The 21,959-nt window shown below is 38.0% G+C and overlaps 1 protein-coding gene across 2 annotated transcripts in view; it reads right to left on the bottom strand.

Annotated features, from left to right (window-relative positions):
- The window catches only part of KIAA1217, an 839,292-nt gene that overhangs the window by 650,070 nt on the left and 167,263 nt on the right, over positions 1–21,959 (bottom strand). For both annotated transcript variants that reach the window (XM_077945978.1, XM_077945980.1), the window contains exon 2: positions 13,511–13,600. The gene's annotated coding sequence lies outside the window, so the exon portion shown is untranslated. The remainder of the gene's footprint in view (positions 1–13,510; positions 13,601–21,959) is intronic.

Raw genomic sequence — 21,959 nt, 5'->3', positions numbered from 1 at the left:
TGTGAGCTTATCATAGTAAGGTTAAATTCGAAATTGATAACACTAAGATATCTTTAAAAATCCCAAATGTTTCAAAATTCACCAACACACTTTTAAATAATTCATAGATTAAAAAAGGAGTCAAAGACAAATGAGAAAGCCTTTCAAAATAAATAATTTTACATATCAAAATAATTACATATCAAAATATGCAAAAGGCAGCTAAAGCATTGCTTAGAAGAAAATTTATAACTTTAAATGACAAAATTAAAGAAAGAGAAAAATTAAAAATCTGTTATCAAGTGTCTATTTTAAGAATCTAGAAAAGGAAGACTGAATTAATCCCAAAGTGAACAGAAATAAGAAAATAACAAAGAGCAGAGATAAATGAAAATAGAGAATTAACAAATAAGAAATTTATTTTTTTAAAAGATTGTTAAAAACAATAATCTCCTACTAAGACTAATTACGGAAATAGAAAAGAGTTTGAATCTATAATCAAAAATCTTCCCACTAAGAAAATTAAAGTTTTCCAGATGATCCCACTGGTGAATTCTATCAAATATTTAAGAAAAAATTAATATCATTCTTCTATAACCTCAGGAATTAGAGGATAAAATGCTCCTACACTCATTTTCTGAGGCCTGCATTAACCTAAAACTTGCTAAAGATATGACATTGTTTTCTGTTTACAGAGAAGAAGACTATCTATTAAGAAAATCCTAAGAAATATACTAATATTTATAAAAATTAATAATAGAATTTAGTAATGTTGAATAATGCAAAAAATCAATGCACAAAAATTAATTGTATTTCTGAACAAACCATAGATGGAAAAATCTTTTCAACTCTATGGTAGGTCATTGATTCCTAGGAGAAAAAAACAATACAAAATGATGACACTAGCCATAAAAGGAAACTTGATAAAATAGACTTCAGTAAAATTAAAAGCATTTTTTTGCTCTTCAAATACAACTTTGGGAAAATACAATGCAAACCATTTTTTGATTTGAATCATTTGAGGATACAAATATTTCTCTAAGCAAATTGGGATATTAGCAAAACACGTAACTGACAAAGAGTTCACATCTAGAATGGTTAAAGAACTCTTACAAATCTGTAATATAAAGACAATCTGATAAATGGGGAAAAGATGAGAATGGACGTTAGACACAAGAAGGTATGTAAATGGATAATAACCTATCAAAGGTGCTCAGCATCATTACTGATCAGGAAATCCAAGTTAAAACCACAATGAGGTGCCAATATGCATTAAAATGTCCATAATAAAAATAAATGACAATCCCAGCCATTGATGAAGAGCAACTGAAACTCTCATACATTTCAGGTAGGAGTGTAAAATGATCCCATCATGTTATAAAACAATTTGGCAATTTTTTGGTAAAGTTATACATGCTATGAGCCAAAACTATTCATCTAAGAGCAACGAAAACATCTATGAACACTAAAACATACGCTGAAAATAGAGTAGCTTTAATTACAATAGCTTCAACCTACAAACTACTCAGATGTTCATAAAACTATGCTATATTCTTTGAATACTACTTAGCAATGAAAAGGAACAAATGATTGACACTTGTCACAAATGGATGGCTCTCAAAAACATAATGCAGAGCAAAAGAAGGCAGGCACACCAATATGTCTCGAATGATTCCAATTGTATAATGCTCTAAAACAGGGAAAGCTAATCACTAGTGCTAAATGTCAGATCATTTGGTTGCTACGGGTGGGAAGTGGTAGCAATTAGCTGACAGCTTGCAAGAGAGGACTTTCTGGATGAAGGAAATAGTGTGTCTTGATTTGGGTGTTGGTCACATGGGCCTACATATTTGGTGAAACTCATTAAATTCTACATTTGAAATGGGTACATTTAATTTAGGCAAATTATACATTAAAAAGTTCATTAAAAATTTTCTAAGAACAGACTAATTTACAATTAGCAGAATTATCTTTGTGCCAAAAGTGAAAACCCTACTTTTACACACAAGTCACTTAAAACCATTTATTCTACTTTAAAAAATACTAAGCAGTCCCCTCAATTTCATCTGTCCCTTTGCACATTACCTGGATTTTCTATAACCAAATCCTAAGAAAAAGGTTGATAGGATGTTAAATGTGAAACAACATACAAAATATTGTCCCTAAATTTCAAAATCAAGATAGTTGATTTCAGATGCATTATAGATGTGCATATCTATTCAGTAGTCTATCTCACTCCTCCCTAGAGACAAAAATAGAGTGATGCTGATTAAACAGAGAGAAGGAAAAAGCAATTTGAGCCAATGTCTATCCCGATGTCAGTCTTGATATCCTTTTTGATTGTTGCTGAGTGAGGTCAGATTGGTGTTATGCTCAAGTTCTTAAATCTAGTCCTGAGGTTTAATGTCAGACAGGTGTAAGCCTGGTAAAATGAGTCACAGACGTAGTTTAGTAAGCTGTTCTCTGCACATGACTTGGACATCCTATGTCAAGACAGGTGGAAATGTTTGGAAAGCTACACAAAAACAATTGCAAACTTGACTGTATTCTGTTTTGCAAATGTAAAACCTGCTAAAAATATTACAGAGGTTGTGCATTGTTCTCTATTTACAGAGAACAATCTTGCCAATGAAATAAATCCTAAATAAAGTACCAACATTTATGAGACTTACAAAAAATCACAAAGATAACTATTTTGTAAGAGATAAGCACTGGCCAGTAGCTGGATAATATTTATTTGGGGTTTTTCAAAAGGAAACAAAATCTCAGTCATGGGTAAAACTTTCCAGTTGTTTTAAAATTTCAGGTTCTCTGGGGGTGGAGGTTGCACTGAGCTGAGATCATGCCACTGCAATCCAGCCTGGGTGACAGAGTAAGAACCTGTCTTAAAAATAAATGAAGAAATAAGTAAAAACTAAAAATAAAATTCCAGGTTATTTCAAAGGGTAATCACATCTGGATTGTCACGAAAGCCCAACAAGTTAGATTTTTATTTAAAAGAAACCAAGAATGTATGGTATAAAATGAGCATTTTATAGCTTTATTGTAATCAGTATAAAAAAACTCAAGGCTACTGTGAGTTCACAAATATAATTTTGTTTTTCTTATGTTACTGTGAGTATTGACACCTCAGGACAGACATGTGAAGAGCCTTACATTCACATTAGACAGATTCTAACTTAGCCTAATGGTCGCCTATAGCTGTGTTTGTTTGTTTCCTTCTTTCCTTCTTTCCTCCTCCTCCTCTCCTCCTTTCCTCTCCTCTCCTTTCCCTTCCTTCCTTCCTTCCTTCACAGCTCTTTGTTATAAGAACATTAACAATGGAAACATTTCAAAAGCTGTGATTTACAGATTAAAAACTAACAACTCACTGTGCCCTAGCCTTGACACAATCTATTTTTTTGCATACATATCTTGTCTTAAACATAAAACACTTATATAACGCTTTAAATTTTTAAAAAAGACTGTGGCACACATTATTGGATATGATCATCAATATTGTTAGCTACTATTACCTTTTACTTCTTATAATTTGGGAAACTGAGGTTCAGAGGAACTAAATGATGTTCCAAAGATAAGAAAGCCAGAAGATGGTAATGGCAAGTCTAAAATCTAGGATTCCTGACTCTTACTCTGTTTCCCTATTAAGTAGAGCCAGAAATATTTTAATGGTAAAGATTAAATTAAGTGGGGTCTTAAATCCCTTCAAAATTACATTATTTGATAGGCTTACAAGATAAGGTACAGGAAAATGTATTCTCTACTGGTTACAGCAGTTGGAGAATTTGATTCCAAAATTCAAAGTGACTAACATTTTATCTGTAAATTCCTTCAAAAGTTAAAAAAAAAAAAAAAAAAAAAGTCAACAAGGGCCGTAGCTCCTACTACCTTAATGACTGTTAATTTGTTATCAAATGATATTTATAGGGAAAATAAATACTTCTAAAATATAAAAAAGCCATAACTACCCAGTCTAAAAGAGGCTATGCTAATAACAGAAGACGTGTCTTTTAAGAGAACATACACATGCAAAAATCAACCTCAACCTGAAGTTTGTGTTTCTCCTGTTCAACTGTCACTAAGTCAGTTGCTGGGTTTTCGGTGGTTGAATCCTCAGCCTCAGAGAACACGCCCAGTGTCTCTCTCTGCTGCGCTCTAACGAGCATGTTAAAAATGAAATACACTGGCTGGGCGCGGTGGCTCAAGCCTGTAGTCCCAGCACTTTGGGAGGCTGAGACGAGCGGATCACGAGGTCAGGAGATCGAGACCATCCTGGCTAACACGGTGAAACCCCGTCTCTACTAAAAAATACAAAAAACTAGCCGGGCGAGGTGGCGGGCACCTGTAGTCCCAGCTACTCGGGAGGCTGAGGCAGGAGAATGGCGTGAACCCGGGAGGCGGAGCTTGTAGTGAGCTGAGATCCGGCCACTGCACTCCAGCCTGCGTGACAGAGCGAGACTCCGTCTCAAAAAAAAAGAAAAAAAAAAAAAATGAAATACACTGACCAAAGCCCAGTAGGTTCCTCTGTCTGATACCCTAATCTGAAAGAGCATTCTGGCCTCTGAATGATATGACTATTTCTGCAATCACTTTTCCTGAGCATGCTTAACACAGAACTTTTGTCTTTCAGAAAGTGTTTTGACTAAAAAGCAACTGACTAATAGAGTCAGCGATACGTGGACACTGGAGACAATCCTTTTGAATGAACATGAGACACCAGACATGCAAAGGAAAGTGTTTCAGAATACTATTGTTTTCTGATCCAAATGTGAAGACACCCATGTTAACATCCACAGAGTTCGCAATAAGAGGAACACTTGGCTGCTGGAAATTAGAAAAGGTCACTACAGGGTCAGCTTTTTTCCCAAAATGATTTGTGAAGGACAGGAGCCAACATCAGAATAATGATTTATCTATTAACAGCTGCAGACCCTACAGCCACCCTCGGCACTAAAGGCATCACCCACACAATCACGCCCAGAGCTGAACAGGAAATATGTGTAAGTACATTTCACAGAGCCAACACCACTTCAAGACTGTGGAGTGATGATGGGAAGTAACTCTTTCACTTGGGCATCTTTGGCACCACAAATAACCCACTAAACAAGGTTACAACAATTGTTCCTGTTTCAATGATTTGAAAGACAGCTCAATTTGGAATTGATTGCATTCATGGGTTATCTAGGCACACAGCTTCACACAAAAATGCAGCACAAAGATCTTTGTGAATATAAGCAGGGGTGAGAAGTTTATTTCCATCCTTTTCCCATTGCTCTGTCACCAACTGGCCTCGGTCGCTAGTTGACTGCCATGTGTCCCTGGCTCAGCTGTGTGTGGCTCTGTTCTGATCAGTTCCACAAATATTTATCAAGCACTTCCTAAATGCTGAGCACAGAGCTACATGCTAAATATATAAAGATGAATGAGAGACTTTTCCTGGACTTATGGAGGTCATCAATGGACTTAAGGAGATCAAGTCTATAAAGAGAGAAGAACATTTGTCATTCTAACTTACTCCCTATGTGGATTTCTTCCAAGACTCTCCCAGGCGAAGTCCTTCATCTTCAAATCCACTCTCTATCAGTGTCCCCATTTAGAGATTCCAACTTTAGGGCTTCAGTGGGGAGATGTTGGTCAAAGAGCACAAAGTTTCAGTCCTATAGGATATATAAGTCCTAGTGTTCTAAGGTACAGCATGAGGACGATACTTAATAATACTGTATTGTATACTTTAAATATGCTAAGAGAGTAGATCTGAAGTGTTCACACCACACACACAGTAACTATACGAGGAGATGAGTGTGTTAACTAGATTGAGTGTGATAATCATTTCACCATGTATATATCAAAACATCACATTGTTCATCTTAAATAAATACCATTTTTATTTACAAATTAATTTTTTAATAGTACACTGTGAACTACAAAACACAAAGAACATTCTGTTTATTCTGTTTCTTTGGCTTCTGGAACCAGAAATAGTTCCCTCCCAAAATAGCAATTTAAACTATCGTGAGAGAAGAGTGTGGCAAGACTGGAGAAATGGGAGAAGAGGAAAGGTAGCAGATCCACCCCAAACAATTATATTTAAGTTAAACTTCTAGTGAGTTGAGAATGGTGTGCTGGAGTTAATGAGTAACTGTAGAGACCACTGATTATTGGCAACTGGGAATTAGCAGGTATGTGACCCTCTACTGTTCCCAAGAAAAGGAAACTAGTAAGCAAGTTGCTGGAGACAAACCTGAAGCCTGCAGTGAAGGGCAAATCTGCAGGAATAATTCCTCTAATTTGACCACGTGTCAGTGCTCATGGTAGGATAATTAGAGAGGCAACTGGAAAAGCAAGAGATTACATATTATAGTGCCTGAATTTCATTCTTCCCTGGATAATGGTCTGGCCGAGAGAGAGGCCTCCCTACCTTGGAAAATAATTTCACTCCTGAGAATATTGAACCCATAGTGCATTACAGGCTAAATTAGCTTAAGAGATGAAGATGACATGAAATAAGGCTCTGACTTGCCTGATTGCTGCTCTGAGAAGGGACATGTCAGCAGTCGTTAGACTGACAGTATACTTCCCTTGCCTGTTGATGGCATTTTCAGTGGTTAGATTTCTCTGGACATCCGCAACATATTTTCAAGCTTTAGAGTAATCAAGAATGGGTAAGAAAAGTTGCCACCCACATCATTTGTCATCAGGGAAATGCAAATTAAAACAACAATGGGATGTCACCATATTCCTATTAGTATGGCCAAAATCCAAATCAACAACAACAACAAATGCTGGTGGGGATGTGGAGTCATAGGAACTCTCATTCATTGCTGGGGGGGAATGCAAAATGGATCAGCCACTTTGGAAGAGAGTTGGGTGGTTTCTTACCGAACTAAACATACCCTTGCTATACAATCCCGCGATTACATTCCTTGGCATTTACCCAAAGGAGTTGAAAACTTAATGGCCACACAAAAACCTGTACACAGATGGGTATAATAGCTTTCTTTATAATTGCCAAAACTCGGAAACAACCAAGATGTCTTTCAGTAGGCGAACGGATCAAGTATGGTACATCCAGACAATAGGATATTACCCGGTACTCAAAATAAGTAAGTTAGCACATCATGAAAATACACGGAGGAAACTTAAATGTGCATCGCTAAGTGAAAGAAGGCAACCAGAGTTATACAGTACGACTCCAACTATATGACATTCTGGGAAAGGCAGAACTATGGAGACAGTAAAAAGATCAGTTGTTGTCAGGAGTTAGTGGGGAGAGATGGAGGAATAGATGAAGCAAAAAGGATTTTTACAGCCGTGAGGCTATTCTGTATGATGCTATAATAGTGGCTACATGTCATTATACATTTATTCCAATCAACAGAATGTACAACAACCGAGGTTGAAGCCTAAGATAAACTCTGGGTGAGAATGATGTGTCAATGTAGGTTCGTTGATTTTAATCAAGGTGTCGCTTTGGTGGAGAACGTTGCTAATGGGAGAGGCTATGCAGGTGTCAGGACAGGGGTATATGTGAAGGCTCTGTACCTTCTACTCAGTTTTGCTGTGAACCTAAAGCTGCTTTAAAAAGTAGTCTGCTTTTAAAAAACGTGTACTGACATTTTCTTTTGTCCACAGCAACCAACTCTGAGGTGTGAAGATTTTTTTACATTTCTTTTTTTAAAGCAAGAGGCAAAAAATAGCTCACTTGCATCCCACCTTTTATTCTACACATTTAAATGTTGAAAGCTAGAATCTGAGAGATTATCTAGTCTCATGCCTTTCCTTTATGTTATTTCCCCTAGGTAAAGAGTGAGTTAGGACATTAGATCTAGAACACAATTCTTAAGTTTCAGGCCAGTGTATTATCACAATTTCACTTGGTTCAAAGATGCAATTTCAGTAAAGCATAGTAAAGCATTTGGCTGACTCTTGAAATGACCATAACAACTTAAGGAATATATCTATCCCTACCTTTGATCCTTTGTATTGTTTTTAACAAATGGTGCATGAAGCTAAAATAGCTATCACTTAAGAGAGATATAACTTATCCCTCTAGTGAAATCCATCCTAAAGATGTAAACTCTCCCACCACAATGAATAGTTGCTCGGTCCCCTCATCTGTCCCCAAGTTTTTATGAACTATTTTCTAATTAATTTAATTGTAGCATTAGCCACAGTTTCCATTTTTAACCCATTTTCATGAGGAATCACGTAAATATTTTCAATCTCCATGACACCTCACAAAAAGCAGGGATTATAAACACACTCGAACCCTAGCTAAAGCAGGAGACATTCCTGTACTTAATATTTAGCATGAGAAACATTGCTGAGAGTAACTCCCAGAAGATGGACCATTCGCTACCTTGAGTGATGAACATAGATTGAAGTTCAGGTTTTCTTTCTTTTTAAGCATTGTGGTGATTTGCTTCCTAATTGCAAATCAATCCATCAATCAATAGATACAAATAAATCAATACAATGGATACAGATTATTCCCAGGTGCTACTTCAAACAAAATAAAACAAACGTAATTCAAACATGAGGGAGTGTAAAACCGCGTTTCCCAACCACCATTCTGTACACATATCAGCCTCTCTGTCTAGTTCCCCTTCGACTCTTTCCCCTCTCTTGTTGATGGGATCTGCTTTAGAAAGCATCTATGCACTCCCTTCTACGTGGTGATGTCTTGTTTTCATGCAACTATTGATTAACATTGATCATCTAAACTGCCACACTTCGATACTGAGGGTGTCTTCACACAATGGCAATGTCTGCTGTACACTGACTCAGGTTTGTGACATTGCCACCCACATCTGTGCAGTGAGGTATATATGAGAATATGAATGTGATAGTTATTTGGTATAGATTATTTTATAGAAATAAAACCTCAAAATTGTGATAGGTTTGTATGTGTTTTTATGGTTTTTTGAATGTATTCAAAACTTTAACTTTGATGATGTCAATAGCTATGACTCCTTTAAGACAAGAAAGAGACACTCTATTTTGCAGAATTGTGAACCATATTTTTACCATAATGAAAGAGGTAAGCAGCACAAGTTCATGATGTCCTCACACCTGTGATGTGATTTTGATGGCTAGGTGGACTCTGGCATCAGATATCAGAACATAAGCCAGGACCAGGCAAGATGGAGTTGATGGGAAGTGACCTGGTCTTAAGGGTGTATGGGGGACGGGGCAGCTGCACTTGGACCTACCATGCCAGGTTCTAATGCTACAGGAAGTTGCTACTCCTCATCCAATCAGGAGGTAGGCATGGAGCAACACATCCAAGCTGCCCTCTTCATTCAAAGGGTCAAACGATTTGATTAGGTTACAAAGTAGATAATCCCCCACTCACCTATAGCAATTCTGAATGTAACGGACAAAATCTTATCAAAGTCAAGCATTTCATAGCTCTGGCATTAGTCTTATATAATGCAATTTTATCAGTTAGGTTTTTGAAAAGTGTTTGTTGATTACAGCGAATCCCTTTTCAGCAATTTAGCAAAACTAAAGTGATTTACAAAATAGGTGGAGACATACATTTTGCTGCTTGTCATCATTTCCCCAAACTACTGAGGTTGCAAAGAAGCATAAATATTTAAAAAGTGCTCAGGATTGCTTAATTCTGTCATTGATAATTTATTAATTTACAAGAGACAGACGACTGAGATGTACTCTAGCAACCACTAGTTGTTTTTAGATTATCCATTAATATATTCATTTCATAATTGTAAGTGAAAGAATGCATATTAATGTTCAAAGCTATGGCTCTTTGTGCATAACTTAACTAATTTCAATGGTTAAAAACTTAATTAAGCAGATTCAAAGTAAAAGTGGCTTCAGTAACAAATGTGTTTACCTTTCATCAAAACGGACACTTTTTTCACACCATAGTGAACTACTAGAACCGTGGCTTCAGCAATTTTTTTTTTGATCCAGTCCAGACCTCCAGTGTTCCACTCCTCTGATATCCTCACTTTCCCCCAGGCTAGTATACATCACAGGGTTCATCATTATAATCACACCATTGCATATAGCCTCAACTCTGCGACTCGCTTTTCCTACATTGTATTCACCTGTTGAGAACTCCACCATGGTTAAGTCCGACTCTCCGAGTTCTCTGCACCAGGCAAGCAGCCGAATGTGGCCGAAAAGCACACATATGGCTGCTGGTCTCAAACTAAACCTGTGACCTTGAACTGTCCATCAATTCTGTTTCCCCATCCATTTACTCATTCATTTTTGTTGTTGTGGTTGTTGTTTTCTTGTTTTAATTTTTAATTTCGTTGGTGCATGGTAAGAGCATATATTTATGGATTACAAGAGCTATTTTGATACAAGCATGCCATGCATAATAATCACATCAGGGTAAATAGAGTGCCATCCCCTTGAGCATTTATCCTTTGCATTTCCAACAATCCAGTTATACTCTTTTAGTTATTTTTCAATGAACAATTAAATTATTTTTTACTATAGTCACCCTGTTATGCTAGCAAATACTAGGTCTTACTCATTCTTTCTAAATATATTTTTGTACCCATTAGCCACGCCCCCCTTCCCTTCCTCTCCTAACTAACCTTCCCAGCCTCTGGTAACCATCCTTCTACTCTATCTCCATGGGTTCAATTGTTTTAATTTTTAGCTCCCACAGATAAGTGAGAACAGGTGATGTTTGTCTTTCTGTGCCTGGCTCATTTCACTTAACACAAAGACCTCCAGTTCCATCCACGTTGTTGCCAATGACAGCATCTCATTCTTTTTATGACTAAATTATACTTCACTGTGTATATGTACCACATTTTCTTTATCCATTTGCCTGTTGATGGACACATAGGTTGCTTCCAAATCTTGGCTATTGTGAATAGTGCTGCAATAAACTCATGCATTTTTCCTTATGTGTATGTCATACTCTGCTCACTTCTCAGGCCTCTAACCTCTCCTTCCCATGCCATCTCTCAACTAAAGTCCCTGCTTCTTATTTCCCTGAGAAAACAGAAGCAGTCTGAAGAGAATGTCCTCCAGCACCCACCACCAGAAGCGTTTGCCTACCTAGAAATGGCCCATGTACTCAAACCTTCCTTCCTGTTATGTGGAGCAACTGGCCATGCTGTCACCCAAATTAAAGCATCCACTGCACACACATCCCTTTCTTCCTCGCCTAAGGGGACTGTTCCATCAATTCTTCCTTCCTTCTCCTATATTATGATTTTCCTCTATTATTGGATCATATCCAAGAGCATATGAATATGAAACTATTTTTTCCATCTGAAAAAAATAAAACTTTCCTTCCCCCACCTCCTATTTCAGCTAACTCCCTGATCCTCTACTCTCTTTTATACAGAAATTCATAGAAAGAATGGTTTTAGAAGGACTAGTTCCATTCTGTCTTCTCCCATTCTCTCTTGAATCCACTCCAGCCAAGTCATCACCCCGTTGGACTACTGATACAGCTTTTGTCAAAGCCACCAAAGGCCCAACTTGTAAATCCAATGGTCAATTCTCAGTCTTCATTGGTTTGACGTGTCTGCAACGTTTGATAAATTTAATCACCCCTTCTTCTTTAATATGCTACACTTGGCTTTCAGAATCCCTCACTCTGCTTATTCTCCTCCTGTCTCACAGTAGCTCATTCTCTTTTCTGATTCTTCCTTATATCCTTAACCTTCAAATGCTAGGATGCCTTAAACTCTATCTTAAGAGTATTTCTCATCTCTAGCAACACTCAATCTCTAAGTCAGAGGTGCTTAACCTACGTTACAGGTTAAAACAGAGATAAGAATCATCTGGGAAGTTTTAAAAATGCCAAAGTCTGAGATCCATCACAGACCAATTACAGAAGAATTTATATGGGTGAAGGTGGGTCTCAGTTGAGAATCACTACCTTAAATGATCTCATCCAGCCTTGTAGCTTTGAACACCATCTAAGAACTGATAGCCTCAAATGTATGTCTTCACCACAGATCTTGCCCAGACTTGCATATCCAACTGCCCACTTGATTTCTACATGTGGATGTCCAATAAATACTTCAAACTTCACAATCCTAAAACACATATCCCAATTCTACATGTTCTAAACTTATTTTTGCAGTCTCCTCCATGCCAATAAATGACAACTCCACCCTTCAGTTGCTCGAGCCAAAAACGTTGAAGTCAACCTGATCATTTTTCTCTCATACCCCAAATCTAGTCTGGAAGACAATTCTGTCATTTCTACCTCAAAAATAGTTTGAGAACCTGTCACTGCTCAACACCTCTGCTAAGGCCATCCTACTCCAAACCCCACCACTTTTCTCTAGACAGATGCACCTCCTGCTCCTTACTTCTTCAATTCATCACCCATATATTATCCACTCAGCGAGGCTTTCTCTGACTACGCTATTTAAAATAGCACCCTCTCATCACTGCATGCCTTATCCTCATGCCTGGCTTTATTTTATTCCAATGCATTTATCACAATCTGACATACTACATCTTTCTCTTATTTCTGTATTTATTCTGCTTCTCTCTTAAAATACAGGCTCAAGAGGGCTTCCCATCTAAAATAGAACCTCAAATGTGAGCAGTGTAGATGTTCAGTAAATATTTACTGAATGAATGGTTGAATCTTCTATATCCTAGCAAATAAATCCTTCTGGAAACAAATCATTTAAATGCATCAAGAGGAAATAATATGATCATTTTAAGCAAGACAGAACAGCTGACCCAAATTGCTGTCAGAATGCCACTTTTTGATACTGTCCGCTGGCTTGACAGCACAAATTTTTTAAAAAATCCATTCTGGTGCATAAGTATGCCTCCCCAAAGAATGTGCTCTATGTGAGAAGCATGTTATTTCAATATAAACCATGTCTGGATTTTTTCTTGCCATGATCTGACTCAATGTCTCGCACTGCTCAGAGCCAAACTGTCTCATAAGTTGGTCTTCTTGTTTTAAAGCCTCCCTGCCAGGAAAAAAAAGCAGAGGGCATTTGTGCCTCTTTATTGTGACAATATGCATCTGTGTTACCTGGTAACTTCTACGTACTGGCTGTCAGTTCAGCTGAACTGTGCGCCCCGGGCAATCCTGCTTCTGTGGTTCCTCTGTGGGAGCTTGACAAGAAAGAATGGAAAACCAATGCCTGGATGTGGTGCAAATTAACATTTTTGCTGTGTCCACGAAACCCTCCGTCACGAACATTGGCATCACAATATGAATCTTTTATGTACCTGTGTTTATTTGGTATATGACAAAACAGATGCTAGCCAACTAAGAAGAGAGATTTTAAAAGCCTATTTTATATTCAAGTGTCAATTGGTAGCTAATGTTAAAGCTTTTGAGAGTGAACATTTATTCAGAAGCTATCAAAAAGAACTGGCTTCCTGATTTTTAAAGACACATGTTGTGCATATCTGACAGGCAAAATTTATATGACCCATGGAAACCTATAAATATTCTCCTAGGGAAACTGGAATTACTTAAGGCAAAAATATATTAACAAAGGCAGAAATACTGTTAATACAAACATGCCGATTGTAAAGTTGTCTCACTCACCCACTACAGATATTCGATGTTTCTTGCCGTAGAAAGAGTTTTGCTCATGGGTGGTGGACAGCATTAGACTGAGGGCCCAAGGAAACAGTCCTAGAAAGGTTAAAAATAATAAATGGACTTTAACATATTAGGACAAATAAAAAAATCAAATTTTTCCTGCAGATATGAAACCCTGTATGAAATAAAATGGACAAACAGGATTTTATTCCATTGCTGTGCTTCTAAGGTCCTTCGGTCTAATGCCTGTGAGAAGACAGCCAATGGGCTCTTGGCCTGACAGGTGAGTACATCTCATTAAAGTCTTAGAAACCTCAGTATCACTTAAAAAGAACAACTGGACAAGCAATCCATTCGTTAGCCAAAGAAAACGCAGCTGGTGACACATGAGTTTGAAACCACAGAACCTATGTGCTGAAAGGGACCCCAGAGATAATCCTGCCACACTAATACCACAGTTTTTAGAACGGAGAACTTTCAAAGGTTAAAAAGAAGTTGGCGGCATCAAGCCACTTCCTGGCAGAGTAAGTCTAACTTCCAGTTTGAGGGACACATAAGTCAATGTCCTCTCTGCTACACTACGATGCCTTTCACCCTAAACCTAACTTTCATAACTCACCCCTTATTGTTGCCATCAAATATAGTTGTACAATTTCTTGACAGTCTCAGCCCTAAGCATATATGGCTTTAAATCTAACCATTTCTTTTCTACTGGAAGAAATGTAAAACTTTCACGGTCAAGAAAAAAAAAAAAAAGCAGTGAATTATAGATTCCAATTCACCTGCTGCAAGATGGCTTTTCAAGGAAGAAGAATTTATGAGAAAGAAAGGCAAGCAACGTGGGACACTGGGCTAGAATCGTAACAGATGTGTGTATGCCCCATGTTTGTGGAAGAGCGCCATCCCAGCAAAATTGACCCTGAAGCATAATCATAAATCATGCTTTATATCCACTACTGTACCATGGAAAACTGGAGGTGCATTTTCTTTTTTTTATTTTTTGTTTTCCAATTTTTATTTTCAATTCAGTGGGTACATGTGCTGCTTTGTTACGTGGGTATATTACTTGATGCTGAGGTGTGGCGTATAAATGATCCCATCACCCAGAGAGTGAACCGAATACCCAGCAGAAAGATTTTCAGCCCTTTTCCCATCCCTTCCACCCTCCTTATGAAGTCTACAGAGTCTACTGGGAACAGTACTCTTTATGTCCATGAGTACCCAATGTGGAGCTCCCACTTACAGGTGAGAACTTGCAGCATTTGGATTTCTGTTTCTGTGTTAATTCACTCAGAATAATGGCCTCCAGCTGCATTCATGTTGCTGCAAAGAACTTGATTTTGCTCTTTTTATGGTTGCATGGTATTCCATGGTGTATATGTCCCAAATTTTCTTTTAAATTATATTTTAAGTTCTGGAGTACATGTGCGCAACGTGCAAGTTTGTTACATAGTTATACATATGCCATGTTGGTTTGCTGCACCCATCAACTCATCATTTACATTAGTATTTCTCCTAATGCTATCCCTCACACAGTCCCCCACTCCCTGACAGGCCCTAGTGTGTGATGTTCCCCTCCCTGTGTCCATGTGTTCTCACTGCTCAACTCCTACCTATGAGTGAGGACATGCAGTGTTTGGTTTTCTGTCCTTGTGATAGTTTGCTTAGAATGATGGTTTCCAGCTTCATCCATGTCCCTGAAGAGGACATGAACTCATCTTTTTTATGGCTACATAGTATTCCATGGTGTATATATGCCACATTTTTTTAATCCAGTCTATCACTGATTGACATTTGGGTTAGTTCCAAGTCTTTGCTATTGTGAATAGTGCCACAATAAACGTACGTGTGCATGTGTCTTTATAGTAGAATGATTTATAATCATTTTGGTATATGCCCAGTAATGGGATTGCTGGGTCAAATGGTATTTCTAGTTCTAGATCCTTATAAAGCCTCATAAAGCATGCTTTATATCCACTACTGTATCATATAAAACTGGAGGTGCATTTTCATGGGGAAAACTTTTGAGAACAAGTTGAAATAGTGGTTAAAAATAGAAGCCAACCACTCTTTTCTTGGGTATCCTGGAACCCAACCAGCCAAGCTTGTCAAGGGTTATATTCTGTACCTATAAAATTATATTTTCCCAATGCATTATCTTTTCTGTTATTAGTTACCTGCCTCCTATCAGACTCCTGGTCCCTTGCTCCCCTGTTTCTATAAAGAGGGATCTTAGAACAGCTTCCTCTTTCCTTCTGATATGGTTTAAATATTTTTCCCCTCCAAATCTCATGTTAAAATGTGATCTCCAGTGTTGAAACTTGAGCCTGGTGGGAGGTATTTGGGTCATGGAAGCTCATTCCCATAAATGGCTTGGTGCCCTCCTTGCAGTAATGAGTGAGTTCTTGCTCTGAGTTCACATGAGATCTGCTTCTTTAAAAAGAGTGTGGCACATTTTTCATCTTTCTCTTGCTACTGCTCTTGCCATGTGATATGGCAGTTCCTCCTTTGCCTTCCATCATGATTGGAAGTTTCCTGTGACCTCACCAGAAGCTGAGCAGATACTGGCATCATGGTTGCACAGCCTGATAAACTGTGACCAAAATAAACCTCTTTTCCTTATAAACTACTCAGCCTCAGGTATTCCTTTATAGCAACACAGATCAGACAAATACCCTTTCTGTCTGATTGTTTGTAATAGTGACTGGTAGAGATGCCAAAGATAAAATCAGGATGCTTTAGTGAAGATTAGTTGTTCTTAATTCTGGCTGAACATTAGAATCAACTGGAGAATTTTCAAAAATATGATATTTGGACTTCACTCCTAGATTAACTGGTCTGGGGTAGGGTCCCAGCATCAGGTGGTTCAGAAAAGATCTCCAGATGATTATATATATGATTATAGCATTGTTCTAGATTAAGGACATGTGAGCAAAGATTATGGAATCATGAAGGGTGTGAAGTGAATTACAAAATCTCCTTAATCTAGAACAATGCTATAATCATATTATAGGTAGAAGTTAAATTTGAGAGTTTAGGGGCTATAATTTGCTATAGCAGTGAGAAACTGACGCCTAGAGATGTTAAGTCAATAAGGTCTCAGCACTAGCTAGTGGCAGAGCCAGCATTCTGGTCACTTGACCTTGTGAACAAACTACATAGTAAAGAGTTATCCCATGACATCTGAAAGAGAGGAAAATAATTTAGAAAAGAAATGAAATAAAGTGACAGCTTTGCTCAGAAAATATAAAACATATGGTATTCAAGAGGTGAACACCATACCACCATTCACGGAGGGATTATTAGACAAATCCGTGGTGACTCACAGCAGATTAGTAGGAGCTGTGGGCTGGAGGTGTGATAGCTAACCATGAGGGGTGAAAGTCAGGATAAAAACAAAACGTGACTTGGCTAATATCAAACAGAATCCAGGTTTGGGTGAACTATAGAAATGATATCATAAAATATTGCATATATTCTTTCTATGTAAGCAAAGGAAACATTAGATACATTTGCTTCCTATGTAAGCAAAGGATACGTTAGATACATTCTTATCATGTGCTTGGCATAGACTAAATGCTCAGTTCACGACACATGCCACTTCATTTCACTGATGCCACAAGGCAGAATCCATCTGAATTGGGCTTTGCTGGTCCATAAATCTCAATGCCTTGCTGTCGTGCTACATGTGTACTGATATTTTCCAGACTTACAATGGTGAAACATTGAAATTTTGTACTCTGCACTTACTTAAAGTGAAGAGTACTTTCTTCATTTCTGGGGGTGGGGGGCGGAGAGAGATAGACAATTTGTAGGGTCAGAAAGACAACAGCAGTGGGCCTCTCCTTGTTTCTCCTTCAACCAAAATTGTGGAGGATGAAATCAGTAACAGAAGAGCTGATGATGTCTTGTCTTGGCCCTGGTAAACTCAAACACTGCTTACATCCATTCACCTAATGATAACTTATTTATCCATCTTAAAATTGTAAGTAAACTACCTAACTTATGAGTAAGGCAGGATGCAGTATGTTCAATGGCACACAGTAATGCTTCATCTAGCATCTTCATGGAAGAGGTAGTCCACATAAATTCATTCTTAAGATAAATCACATTTCTTTAAGAGTCATCTTTCAGAAAAATATTCTAATTAAATTATCGGTAAAGAATATTAATGATAATATCCTTTTTAAAGGATATACCAAACATAATTTGATTTTGTTCTTGAGAACATAGGATTAAGAGAATGAATAGCAATGTGCTTATTTAAGAGTTATGATGCTCTGAAAAAATATTAAGGTACGGAAGGTTATTTATCCCTAGGTTTAATGATTCCCAGATTATTATCCTTACACTGTGTTGATTTGATTGCTATTTCTGGTATCGGAATATCCTGCTTCTAACTTGGTTCATGCTTTTTACATAACTTCTGGCCAGTGAGAGATTCTATATTTCTAATTGAATGAAATGCATGGGCCTTTTAACAGACTTTTGTCATTTCTTTCATTTCAGGCTGTTTGCTTATTCTGGGCTTGTTTCATTCAGAAAATACGGGAAACCTGACCTCTAAATGGGTGAGCTGCCAGTGTTACATGCTTCCCATGGTGAATACTGAATGTCAATAAAGGAAAAACTCTGGGAAAAACAATTGAAACTGTTTCCATTCCTATTCTAAAAATTAAGTGTATATAAATGTATAGAAACTGTTCACTGAGTTACTCTCGTTAGAAATCAAACCCTCACTTTAATTAGCTTGCTTTTCCAAAATGTTATATTTTCACAAACCTTGCATTCCAAACCCTAGAAATAAGCTCGGAGAGCTCATACAAGTGCTTAGGTTACCGATCAAGGCAAAGCAGCTTTGCAAATAAAGACGCAGAAGGAAAAAAACACAATTAAGTAACTTGCTAATTGTTTTCCTTAATGTGAACGCCAGCTAGTGGAGATACATTTGTGGTGGTTAATGAAGCTGTCTGCAGTCTTGGCAAGGCTTGTGTGATGCAGTCTTGCAGCAGGCAGAGGCAGGGGTCCCCAAGATGCAAACACAGCATGGTTAGCCCCTCGGTTGTGTTTTGTTTTGTTTTTGCTTTCTAGAAGCTGTGAGTGAACTTGTTCTCCTAAAAGTTGAGAATGACACTCAGCAGTAATGGTTAAACTTCTTTCACATTCTATTCTCCTAAGTCTTTTAAAATCTATTGGTCTTACCCAGGTTCATTCTACAAGAGCTTTCTTCCTTTCATCTCTTCCCATGACACCTTTGCCTTTGCCAAGGTGATGATGTTCACTTTTCTATACTTGTCTTACCTTTCCCAGACCCCCTTGTCTCACTCTGCTGCTCTAACAATTTCTGACCATAAATATTTGCAATACCTCTTCTGAATCAAATGTGGGGAGCTGAGTGTTTTTTCCCCAAATGGACAAATGCATCATACAAAGATTCATAAACACAGAGGTCACTTGATCTCAGAAAAGCTGAATAAAAGTGCAGAAGAATGGGCCTCTGCTGGCAGAAAGGAATTTGCAAGTGCTTGGATACATGATTCAGGACTCATTATCATCAATCCCTGGTCCTGGCATGTGGGTGACCCTCAATACATGTTGTTTTTAATGGGAAATCTGAAATAACACATTGGTAATGCTGTTATTATTACTCTTGAGGCTATGAACAAATGGTTTTTGATTGCCACTGAGTTTTCATAGCAGTTCTTGAATCTGTAACAATCTGAGGTTAGGGTTAGATTCTTGAAAAGACGTCAGTACTGAAGGAGTGGGAATCAATGTTTTGTTCAAACCCCCATACTTAGAAAGTCATGGTGGATTGTAATTGATCAATTTTGGGGGTGACAGGGGTAGAAGGGGGAGATGTTTGGGTCAATCCTAGCCAATGATTTAGGAGAAGTGACAGAGTCGGCATTCAGAGGAGGGGAGCTGGACTGTGCTGATGGCTCTGTAGTGGTCAAAGATGAAGAGCAAGATCCCAGTTCCATCAAAGAACATGAACAAAAATCAAGAATGAGGACCGCACTTCCCTCTTGTGGTGGGTCATATGTGGGGGCCAGAAAGGATGCCGCAGTTTAATGGAGCTGCCTTAGAAAAGCAAGACCCCAAACTGCACATGCGGTTTGTCTGCAGACTACCGGTTGGTGGTCAGTACCTAAAAATGGGGTAGAGGAAACTAGAGGCTCTCCATCTCTTTTATTTGCAATGTAAATCCCAAGCTGTACAGCAAATGACTCTTCAGCAAATATTCAAAGCCTAGAGCTTGGCAAAACTACAATGACAGTAATCAAGTGACTAGAAAAGGATGCCGCACTATAGATGAAAACTCCAACCAGTTAAGACAAATAATCTTTCCAGAAAAACAATGCTGGGAGTGTTTCACATTCATTCCCATGAGTTTCCTCTAAGATACAGAAAACAATATGAGAAAGGACAGAGGAAAGTACACAGCTTTGTGGGAAAAAAAGAAAAGAAAAAGAAAAAGAAAAAAAAAAACAACAAAAACAACCTAGTTTCGAATTCCAGCTCTTTCACTGCCTATTAATATTTGTAGCCATGTGACCTTAGTCACATATTTCACATATTTAATTTCACTTATCCTTGGCTTCCTGAAATATACCATAGAGATAATAGGAACTACTTCAGAGGATAGTCATATAAAGGTAACAGGCATAAACTCAATTGACCTAGGGTGCTGATGACATGACAGGGAAGACTGGTGGAGAGCCTTGATTTTGTAGCCAGACCCCCTAAGGATGAATCTCCGCCTATTGCTACCAGTTGGGAAAGTTCCTTGATTTATCTGTGATTCAGGATTCCCATTTATGAAATGCAGATATTAATATTACCTACCTCACCGCATTGTTATGAGAATTAGATGATTTAATGTATATAAAACTTACCTCCCTGCCTAGCACAGAATAAACAGTAAATAAGCTAAGTGAGCCCTGGCCAGAGATGCGCTAAGTCCCCACGACCCTGGCTGATGTCACCATTCCTTATTGCTGCCTTATCAATTTCCCGGTGCTTTTTGAAGTGTGTTTGTTTGGTAAAAGTAGAGGGTGGGGACTGATTATGGCTTGACTCAATATGGCCTTTGTTAAGATGCCCAGAGGCTAAGAAGATCTAGAATATGAAAATATGGAATTTGAAACTCAAAGTACTTCAAATCCCAGGAAATCACAGTCTTTATGGCCAAGCAGTGCGCAGGAAAAGCAGAGATGTGTCTGCTTCCAGATACATTTCTACCTCTGGATGTAGTCAGCATCTATTCCCTCAGTGGCTTCACTCTGGATGTGTGAGAATCCTCACATGTTACTGCATAGAGAGTGGTTAATCAGAAGGAATGCTAGGGACAATCCAGCCCAGCTGGATTTTACCTACTCTTTAACGGGTAGATAGCTACACTGTTACTTTAAAATATACTCTACTTATGCAAAAAGCTACATTTCATGTTCATGTATTACCCTGTGAATGTATGTACCCTGAACCAAAAACACATTTATGAAAAACTGGGCTTAGCATTGCTACAACAACATTTGTGTTTTTACAAAATTATTTATTACAGTTTACATATGCTGGCAGTATTTAAGGGAGAATTCCTTTCTCAGGGTGCACTCAGATGTCAACAAGATATTGACTAAATATTGACTAAAAATATTTGTTTAGAAGAAAGACAAATACCCAGGAACTTACTGGGAATAGTGTCCATGAAAGCATTTGATAGGCTCACAAATAACGAAATCGATCATGTGAATTCTTGGCAGCCATGGTACTTGTCTTACCCGTGTGGCAACCATAACGCACACTCTTTCTTCTCTCCCGCTCAAGAAACCACTTCAGAAGGTGAGATGGTGAGAGTGACATCATGGGGCTAAACTTATCTGCGTTACAACCATAAGTTGTTTGCAAACGTCAGGACTTTATTTCTAGTAGCAATAAATTACCTATCTCACGACCGATTGAGACATGCCCATGTATAAATGATGCGGTTTAGAAGTCCCATCTGGTCTGATCCTTTCCACTTGTAGTCAATAAAAGAGATGCTCAGACAGCATAAATAAATTATACGAGGTCACACAGCTAGCAAGCAGCAGCATTGCCACCCTCTTGAAACGAGTCTGTTGATTTGAATCCAGTGTTCCTTTTACAGAACACATCACATTTATTTCAGCAGAGACCTAATATGTTATTCAAGTGAATAACAATCTAGTAGTGCTGGATGTGGCTCGCTCTTCCTCCAAGATGTACACCATCTTCCCACTGGGAAGAGTCATCTATCTTCCATACAGCTGCTAGACCACTTTTTAACAGGTAGATAGCAACACTGTTACTTCAAAATATATGCTACTTATGCAAAAAAACTACATTTCATGATCACATGTTGCACCACAACTGTGTGTACCCTGGACCGAAAACACATTTATTTAAAAAAAAATCGTGCTTAGCATTGCTT

The sequence above is a fragment of the Macaca mulatta genome, chromosome 9 (assembly GCF_049350105.2).
Source record: "Macaca mulatta isolate MMU2019108-1 chromosome 9, T2T-MMU8v2.0, whole genome shotgun sequence".
Classification (NCBI taxonomy): Eukaryota; Metazoa; Chordata; class Mammalia; order Primates; family Cercopithecidae; genus Macaca; species Macaca mulatta.
This window is presented reverse-complemented; position numbering and strand designations above follow the sequence as displayed.